The following is a 9,603-nucleotide window of genomic DNA, read 5'->3' as shown; positions in this document are numbered from 1 at the left end:
TCCTTTGCCAGGCGCCGAAGGCACGCAGCGCTTTGACAGGCGCCCAAGGACGCAGCGCTGTGCGAGGCGGCGAGGGCACGCAGTGCTTTGCCAGGCGCCGAAGGCACGCAGTGCTTTGCCAGGCGCCGAAGGCACTCAGCGCTGTGCGAGGCGGCGAGGGCACGCAGTGCTTTGCCAGGCGCCGAAGGCACTCAGCGCTTTGCCAGGCGCCGAATGCACGCAGCGGTGTGCGAGGCGGCGAGGGCACGCAGTGCTTTGCCAGGCGCCGAAGGCACGCAGCGCTTTGACAGGCGCCGAAGGACGCAGCGCTGTGCGAGGCGGCGAGGGCACGCAGTGCTTTGCCAGGCGCCGAAGGCACGCAGCGCTTTGACAGGCGCTGAAGGCACGCAGCGGTGTGCGAGGCGGCGAGGGCACGCAGTGCTTTGCCAGGCGCCGAAGGCACGCAGCGCTTTGCCAGGCGCCGAAGGCACGCAGCGCTCTAGGAGGCGGCGAGGGCACACAGTGCTTTGCTAGGCAGCGAGCGGACGTGGAGCTTTGCTAGGCAGCGAAGGCTGAGGACGCTTTGCTAGGCGCTTTGCTAGGCGGCGAAGGCACGAAGCGATTGGGGAGGCGGCGAAGGCACACGGCGCTTTGCTAGGCGGCGAGGGCGAGAAGGCACGCAGCGCTTTCTTAGGCGGCGAGGCGGCGAAGGCACGCGCTGCTTTGCTCGGCGCCGAAGGCATGCAGCGCTTCCTTCGTTTGCGAGGCAGCGAAGAGATGGAGCGCTTTGCTTGTTGGCCAGGCAGCGAACAGGCGCCGTGCTTTGCTTTCTGCCACTCAGCGAATACACGCAGCGGTCTGCTTGTTGGCGAGGCAGCGAAGATATGCAGCGATTTGCTTGTTGGTGAGGCAGCGAAGAGATTCAGCAGTCTCCTTGTTTGTGACACAGCGACCATGCACAGTGCTTGCTCATTGTGCGAGGCAGCGAAGAGATGCAGCACTTTGCTTGTGCAGCAGGTGGCGCAGTGGCATCACGGATGGCTTTTTGGCGTGGAGGCGAAGCGAGGCAGCACTTTGCTAGTTGGCGAGGCAGCGAAGAGACGCAGCAGGCTGCTTGTTTGTGAGACAGCCAACATGCACAGTGGTTAGCTCTTGTGCGAGGCAGCGAATCACCGCAGAGCAAATGGCTTTGTGCGTTCGCCGCCTCGCTGCCTAGCAAAGCGTCGTCTGCCTTGGGCGCCTAGCAAAGCAGCGCGTGCCTTTGCCGCCTCGCCGCCTGAGAAAGCGCTGCGTGCCTTCTCGCCCTCGCCGCCTAGCGAAGCGCCGTGTCCCTTCGCCGCCTCGCCGCCTAGCAAAGCTCCGCGTGCCGTCGCCGCCTAGCAAAGCGCCGTGTTCCTTCGGCGCCTAGCAAAGCAGCGCGTGCCTTCGCCGCCTCGCCGCCTAAGAAAGCGCTGCGTGCCTTTTGCCCTCGCCGCCCAACAAAGCGCCATCTCCCTTCACCGCCTCCCCAATCGCTTCGGCCCTTCGCCGCCTAGCAAAGCGCTGCTTGCCTTCGCCGCCTCACACACCGCTGCGTCCCTTCGCCGCCTCGCCGCTTAGCAAACGCCGTAGTAGCGCCGAAGGCACACGGCGCTTTTGTAGGCGCCCAAGGCACGTGGCGCTTTGCTAAGCACCGAGGCAGCGAAGGCACGCAGCGATCTGATGGTGGTGGACGGGCTAGGGCGCCTTGCTAGGCGGCGAGGCGGCGAAGGCACGCAGCGCTTTGCCAGGCGCCCAAGGACGCAGCGCTGTGCGAGGCGGCGAGGGCACGCAGTGCTTTGCCAGGCGCCGAAGGCACTCAGCGCTTTGCCAGGCGCCGAAGGCACGCAGCGGTGTGCGAGGCGGCGAGGGCACGCAGTGCTTTGCCAGGCGCCGAAGGCACGCAGCGCTTTGACAGGCGCCGAAGGCACTCAGCGGTGTGCGAGGCGGCGAGGGCACGCAGTGCTTTGCCAGGCGCCGAAGGCACGCAGCGCTTTGCCAGGCGCCGAAGGCACGCAGCGCTCTAGGAGGCGGCGAGGGCACACAGTGCTTTGCTAGGCGGCGAGCGGACGTGCAGCTTTGCTAGGCAGCGAAGGCTGAGGACGCTTTGCTAGGCGCTTTGCTAGGCGGCGAAGGCACGAAGCGATTGGGGAGGCGGCGAAGGCACACGGCGCTTTGCTAGGCGGCGAGGGCGAGAAGGCACGCAGCGCTTTCTTAGGCGGCGAGGCGGCGAAGGCACGCGCTGCTTTGCTTGGCGCCGAAGGCACGCAGCGCTCTAGGAGGCGGCGAGGGCACACAGTGCTTTGCTAGGCGGTGAGCCGACGTGGAGCTTTGCTAGGCAGCGAAGGCTGAGGACGCTTTGCTAGGCGCTTTGCTAGGCGGCGAAGGCACGAAGCGATTGGGGAGGCGGCGAAGGCACACGGCGCTTTGCTAGGCGGCGAGGGCGAGAAGGCACGCAGCGCTTTCTTAGGCGGCGAGGCGGCGAAGGCACGCGCTGCTTTGCTCGGCGCCGAAGGCATGCAGCGCTTCCTTCGTTTGCGAGGCAGCGAAGAGATGGAGCGCTTTGCTTGTTGGCCAGGCAGCGAACAGGCGCCGTGCTTTGCTTTCTGCCACTCAGCGAATACACGCAGCGGTCTGCTTGTTGGCGAGGCAGCGAAGATATGCAGCGATTTGCTTGTTGGTGAGGCAGCGAAGAGATTCAGCAGTCTCCTTGTTTGTGACACAGCGACCATGCACAGTGCTTGCTCATTGTGCGAGGCAGCGAAGAGATGCAGCACTTTGCTTGTGCAGCAGGTGGCGCAGTGGCATCGCGGATGGCTTTTTGGCGTGGAGGCGAAGCGAGGCAGCACTTTGCTAGTTGGCGAGGCAGCGAAGAGACGCAGCAGGCTGCTTGTTTGTGAGACAGCCAACATGCACAGTGGTTAGCTCTTGTGCGAGGCAGCGAATCACCGCAGAGCAAATGGCTTTGTGCGTTCGCCGCCTCGCTGCCTAGCAAAGCGTCGTCTGCCTTGGGCGCCTAGCAAAGCTGCGCGTGCCGTCGCCGTCAAGCAAAGCGCCGTGTTCCTTGGGCGCCTAGCAAAGAAGTGCCTGCGTTCGGCGCCTCGCCGCATCGCAGCCTAGCAAAGCGCTGCGTGCCTTCGGCGGCTGGCAGAGCAGCGCGTGCCTTCGCCGCCTCGCCGCCTGAGAAAGCGCTGCGTGCCTTCTCGCCCTCGCCGCCTAGCGAAGCGCCGTGTCCCTTCGCCGCCTCGCCGCCTAGCAAAGCTCCGCGTGCCGTCGCCGCCTAGCAAAGCGCCGTGTTCCTTCGGCGCCTAGCAAAGCAGCGCGTGCCTTCGCCGCCTCGCCGCCTAAGAAAGCGCTGCGTGCCTTTCGCCCTCGCCGCCCAACAAAGCGCCGTCTCCCTTCACCGCCTCCCCAATCGCTTCGGCCCTTCGCCGCCTAGCAAAGCGCTGCTTGCCTTCGCCGCCTCACACACCGCTGCGTCCCTTCGCCGCCTCGCCGCTTAGCAAACGCCGTAGTAGCGCCGAAGGCACACGGCGCTTTTGTAGGCGCCGAAGGCACGTGGCGCTTTGCTAAGCACCGAGGCAGCGAAGGCACGCAGCGATCTGATGGTGGTGGACGGGCTAGGGCGCCTTGCTAGGCGGCGAGGCGGCGAAGGCACGCAGCGCTTTGCCAGGCGCCCAAGGACGCAGCGCTGTGCGAGGCGGCGAGGGCACGCAGTGCTTTGCCAGGCGCCGAAGGCACTCAGCGCTTTGCCAGGCGCCGAAGGCACGCAGCGGTGTGCGAGGCGGCGAGGGCACGCAGTGCTTTGCCAGGCGCCGAAGGCACGCAGCGCTTTGCCAGGCGCCCAAGGACGCAGCGCTGTGCGAGGCGGCGAGGGCACGCAGTGCTTTGCCAGGCGCTGAAGGCACGCAGCGCTTTGCCAGGCGCCGAAGGCACGCAGCGCTTTGACAGGCGCCGAAGGCACGCAGCGGTGTGCGAGGCGGCGAGGGCACGCAGTGCTTTGCCAGGCGCCGAAGGCACGCAGTGCTTTGCCAGGCGCCGAAGGCACGCAGCGCTCTAGGAGGCGGCGAGGGCACACAGTGCTTTGCTAGGCGGCGAGCGGACGTGCAGCTTTGCTAGGCAGCGAAGGCTGAGGACGCTTTGCTAGGCGCTTTGCTAGGCGGCGAAGGCACGAAGCGATTGGGGAGGCGGCGAAGGCACACGGCGCTTTGCTAGGCGGCGAGGGCGAGAAGGCACGCAGCGCTTTCTTAGGCGGCGAGGCGGCGAAGGCACGCGCTGCTTTGCTCGGCGCCCAAGGCATGCAGCGCTTCCCTCGTTTGCGAGGCAGCGAAGAGATGGAGCGCTTTGCTTGTTGGCCAGGCAGCGAACAGGCGCCGTGCTTTGCTTTCTGCCACTCAGCGAATACACGCAGCGGTCTGCTTGTTGGCGAGGCAGCGAAGATATGCAGCGATTTGCTTGTTGGTGAGGCAGCGAAGAGATTCAGCAGTCTCCTTGTTTGTGACACAGCGACCACGCACAGTGCTTGCTCATTGTGCGAGGCAGCGAAGAGATGCAGCACTTTGCTTGTGCAGCAGGTGGCGCAGTGGCATCGCGGATGGCTTTTTGGCGTGGAGGCGAAGCGAGGCAGCACTTTGCTAGTCGGCGAGGCAGCGAAGAGACGCAGCAGGCTGCTTGTTTGTGAGACAGCCAACATGCACAGTGGTTAGCTATTGTGCGAGGCAGCGAATCACCGCAGAGCAAATGGCTTTGTGCGTTCGCCGCCTCGCTGCCTAGCAAAGCGTCGTCTGCCTTGGGCGCCTAGCAAAGCTGCGCGTGCCGTCGCCGTCAAGCAAAGCGCCGTGTTCCTTGGGCGCCTAGCAAAGAAGTGCCTGCGTTCGGCGCCTCGCCGCATCGCAGCCTAGCAAAGCGCTGCGTGCCTTCGGCGGCTGGCAGAGCAGCGCGTGCCTTCGCCGCCTCGCCGCCTGAGAAAGCGCTGCGTGCCTTCTCGCCCTCGCCGCCTAGCGAAGCGCCGTGTCCCTTCGCCGCCTCGCCGCCTAGCAAAGCTCCGCGTGCCGTCGCCGCCTAGCAAAGCGCCGTGTTCCTTCGGCGCCTAGCAAAGCAGCGCGTGCCTTCGCCGCCTCGCCGCCTAAGAAAGCGCTGCGTGCCTTTCGCCCTCGCCGCCCAACAAAGCGCCGTCTCCCTTCACCGCCTCCCCAGTCGCTTCGGCCCTTCGCCGCCTAGCAAAGCGCTGCTTGCCTTCGCCGCCTCACACACCGCTGCGTCCCTTCGCCGCCTCGCCGCTTAGCAAACGCCGTAGTAGCGCCGAAGGCACACGGCGCTTTTGTAGGCGCCCAAGGCACGTGGCGCTTTGCTAAGCACCGAGGCAGCGAAGGCACGCAGCGATCTGATGGTGGTGGACGGGCTAGGGCGCCTTGCTAGGCGGCGAGGCGGCGAAGGCACGCAGCGCTTTGCCAGGCGCCCAAGGACGCAGCGCTGTGCGAGGCGGCGAGGGCACGCAGTGCTTTGCCAGGCGCCGAAGGCACTCAGCGCTTTGCCAGGCGCCGAAGGCACGCAGCGCTGTGCGAGGCAGCGAGGGCACGCAGTGCTTTGCCAGGCGCCCAAGGACGCAGCGCTGTGCGAGGCGGCGAGGGCACGCAGTGCTTTGCCAGGCGCCGAAGGCACGCAGCGCTTTGACAGGCGCCGAAGGCACTCAGCGGTGTGCGAGGCGGCGAGGGCACGCAGTGCTTTGCCAGGCGCCGAAAGCACGCAGCGCTTTGCCAGGCGCCGAAGGCACGCAGCGCTCTAGGAGGCGGCGAGGGCACACAGTGCTTTGCTAGGCGGCGAGCGGACGTGCAGCTTTGCTAGGCAGCGAAGGCTGAGGACGCTTTGCTAGGCGCTTTGCTAGGCGGCGAAGGCACGAAGCGATTGGGGAGGCGGCGAAGGCACACGGCGCTTTGCTAGGCGGCGAGGGCGAGAAGGCACGCAGCGCTTTCTTAGCGGCGAGGCGGCGAAGGCACGCGCTGCTTTGCTCGGCGCCGAAGGCATGCAGCGCTTCTTTCGTTTGCGAGGCAGCGAAGAGATGGAGCGCTTTGCTTGTTGGCCAGGCAGCGAACAGGCGCCGTGCTTTGCTTTCTGCCACTCAGCGAATACACGCAGCGGTCTGCTTGTTGGCGAGGCAGCGAAGATATGCAGCGATTTGCTTGTTGGTGAGGCAGCGAAGAGATTCAGCAGTCTCCTTGTTTGTGACACAGCGACCATGCACAGTGCTTGCTCATTGTGCGAGGCAGCGAAGAGATGCAGCACTTTGCTTGTGCAGCAGGTGGCGCAGTGGCATCGCGGATGGCTTTTTGGCGTGGAGGCGAAGCGAGGCAGCACTTTGCTAGTTGGCGAGGCAGCGAAGAGACGCAGCAGGCTGCTTGTTTGTGAGACAGCCAACATGCACAGTGGTTAGCTATTGTGCGAGGCAGCGAATCACCGCAGAGCAAATGGCTTTGTGCGTTCGCCGCCTCGCTGCCTAGCAAAGCGTCGTCTGCCTTGGGCGCCTAGCAAAGCTGCGCGTGCCGTCGCCGTCAAGCAAAGCGCCGTGTTCCTTGGGCGCCTAGCAAAGAAGTGCCTGCGTTCGGCGCCTCGCCGCATCGCAGCCTAGCAAAGCGCTGCGTGCCTTCGGCGGCTGGCAGAGCAGCGCGTGCCTTCGCCGCCTCGCCGCCTGAGAAAGCGCTGCGTGCCTTCTCGCCCTCGCCGCCTAGCGAAGCGCCGTGTCCCTTCGCCGCCTCGCCGCCTAGCAAAGCTCCGCGTGCCGTCGCCGCCTAGCAAAGCGCCGTGTTCCTTCGGCGCCTAGCAAAGCAGCGCGTGCCTTCGCCGCCTCGCCGCCTAAGAAAGCGCTGCGTGCCTTTCGCCCTCGCCGCCCAACAAAGCGCCGTCTCCCTTCACCGCCTCCCCAATCGCTTCGGCCCTTCGCCGCCTAGCAAAGCGCTGCTTGCCTTCGCCGCCTCACACACCGCTGCGTCCCTTCGCCGCCTCGCCGCTTAGCAAACGCCGTAGTAGCGCCGAAGGCACACGGCGCTTTTGTAGGCGCCGAAGGCACGTGGCGCTTTGCTAAGCACCGAGGCAGCGAAGGCACGCAGCGATCTGATGGTGGTGGACGGGCTAGGGCGCCTTGCTAGGCGGCGAGGCGGCGAAGGCACGCAGCGCTTTGCCAGGCGCCCAAGGACGCAGCGCTGTGCGAGGCGGCGAGGGCACGCAGTGCTTTGCCAGGCGCCGAAGGCACGCAGCGCTTTGCCAGGCGCCCAAGGACGCAGCGCTCTGCGAGGCGGCGAGGGCACGCAGTGCTTTGCCAGGCGCCGAAGGCACTCAGCGGTGTGCGAGGCGGCGAGAGCACGCAGTGCTTTGCCAGGCGCCGAAGGCACTCAGCTCTTTGACAGGCGCCGAAGGCACGCAGCGGTGTGCGAGGCGGCGAGGGCACGCAGTGCTTTGCCAGGCGCCGAAGGCACGCAGCGCTGTGCGAGGCGGCGAGGGCACACAGTGCTTTGCTAGGCGGCGAAGGCACGCAGTGCTTTGCCAGGCGCCGAAGGCACGCAGCGCTTTGCCAGGCGCCGAAGGCACGCAGCGCTGTGCGAGGCGGCGAGGGCACACAGTGCTTTGCTAGGCGGCGAAGGCACGCAGTGCTTTGCCAGGCGCCGAAGGCAGGCAGCGCTTTGACAGGCGCCGAAGGACGCAGCTCTGTGCGAGGCGGCGAGGGCACGCAGTGCTTTGCCAGGCGCCGAAGGCACGCAGCGCTTTGACAGGCGCCCAAGGACGCAGCGCTGTGCGAGGCGGCGAGGGCACGCAGTGCTTTGCCAGGCGCCGAAGGCACGCAGCGCTTTGCCAGGCGCCCAAGGACGCAGCGCTGTGCGAGGCGGCGAGGGCACGCAGTGCTTTGCCAGGCGCCGAAGGCACGCAGCGCTTTGCCAGGCGCCGAAGGCACGCAGCGCTCTAGGAGGCGGCGAGGGCACACAGTGCTTTGCTAGGCGGCGAGCGGACGTGCAGCTTTGCTAGGCAGCGAAGGCTGAGGACGCTTTGCTAGGCGCTTTGCTAGGCGGCGAAGGCACGAAGCGATTGGGGAGGCGGCGAAGGCACACGGCGCTTTGCTAGGCGGCGAGGGCGAGAAGGCACGCAGCGCTTTCTTAGGCGGCGAGGCGGCGAAGGCACGCGCTGCTTTGCTCGGCGCCGAAGGCATGCAGCGCTTCCTTCGTTTGCGAGGCAGCGAAGAGATGGAGCGCTTTGCTTGTTGGCCAGGCAGCGAACAGGCGCCGTGCTTTGCTTTCTGCCACTCAGCGAATACACGCAGCGGTCTGCTTGTTGGCGAGGCAGCGAAGATATGCAGCGATTTGCTTGTTGGTGAGGCAGCGAAGAGATTCAGCAGTCTCCTTGTTTGTGACACAGCGACCATGCACAGTGCTTGCTCATTGTGCGAGGCAGCGAAGAGATGCAGCACTTTGCTTGTGCAGCAGGTGGCGCAGTGGCATCGCGGATGGCTTTTTGGCGTGGAGGCGAAGCGAGGCAGCACTTTGCTAGTCGGCGAGGCAGCGAAGAGACGCAGCAGGCTGCTTGTTTGTGAGACAGCCAACATGCACAGTGGTTAGCTATTGTGCGAGGCAGCGAATCACCGCAGAGCAAATGGCTTTGTGCGTTCGCCGCCTCGCTGCCTAGCAAAGCGTCGTCTGCCTTGGGCGCCTAGCAAAGCTGCGCGTGCCGTCGCCGTCAAGCAAAGCGCCGTGTTCCTTGGGCGCCTAGCAAAGAAGTGCCTGCGTTCGGCGCCTCGCCGCATCGCAGCCTAGCAAAGCGCTGCGTGCCTTCGGCGGCTGGCAGAGCAGCGCGTGCCTTCGCCGCCTCGCCGCCTGAGAAAGCGCTGCGTGCCTTCTCGCCCTCGCCGCCTAGCGAAGCGCCGTGTCCCTTCGCCGCCTCGCCGCCTAGCAAAGCTCCGCGTGCCGTCGCCGCCTAGCAAAGCGCCGTGTTCCTTCGGCGCCTAGCAAAGCAGCGCGTGCCTTCGCCGCCTCGCCGCCTAAGAAAGCGCTGCGTGCCTTTCGCCCTCGCCGCCCAACAAAGCGCCGTCTCCCTTCACCGCCTCCCCAATCGCTTCGGCCCTTCGCCGCCTCGCCGCCCAGCAAAGCGCTGCTTGCCTTCGCCGCCTCACACACCGCTGCGTCCCTTCGCCGCCTCGCCGCTTAGCAAACGCCGTAGTAGCGCCGAAGGCACACGGCGCTTTTGTAGGCGCCCAAGGCACGTGGCGCTTTGCTAAGCACCGAGGCAGCGAAGGCACGCAGCGATCTGATGGTGGTGGACGGGCTAGGGCGCCTTGCTAGGCGGCGAGGCGGCGAAGGCACGCAGCGCTTTGCCAGGCGCCCAAGGACGCAGCGCTGTGCGAGGCGGCGAGGGCACGCAGTGCTTTGCCAGGCGCCGAAGGCACTCAGCGCTTTGCCAGGCGCCGAAGGCACGCAGCGCTGTGCGAGGCAGCGAGGGCACGCAGTGCTTTGCCAGGCGCCCAAGGACGCAGCGCTGTGCGAGGCGGCGAGGGCACGCAGTGCTTTGCCAGGCGCCGAAGGCACGCAGCGCTTTGACAGGCGCCGAAGGCACTCAGCGGTGTGCGAG

The sequence above is a fragment of the Apteryx mantelli genome, unplaced genomic scaffold (genome assembly GCF_036417845.1).
Source record: "Apteryx mantelli isolate bAptMan1 unplaced genomic scaffold, bAptMan1.hap1 HAP1_SCAFFOLD_87, whole genome shotgun sequence".
NCBI lineage: Eukaryota > Metazoa > Chordata > Aves > Apterygiformes > Apterygidae > Apteryx > Apteryx mantelli.
Note: the sequence above shows the minus strand (reverse complement) of the source record.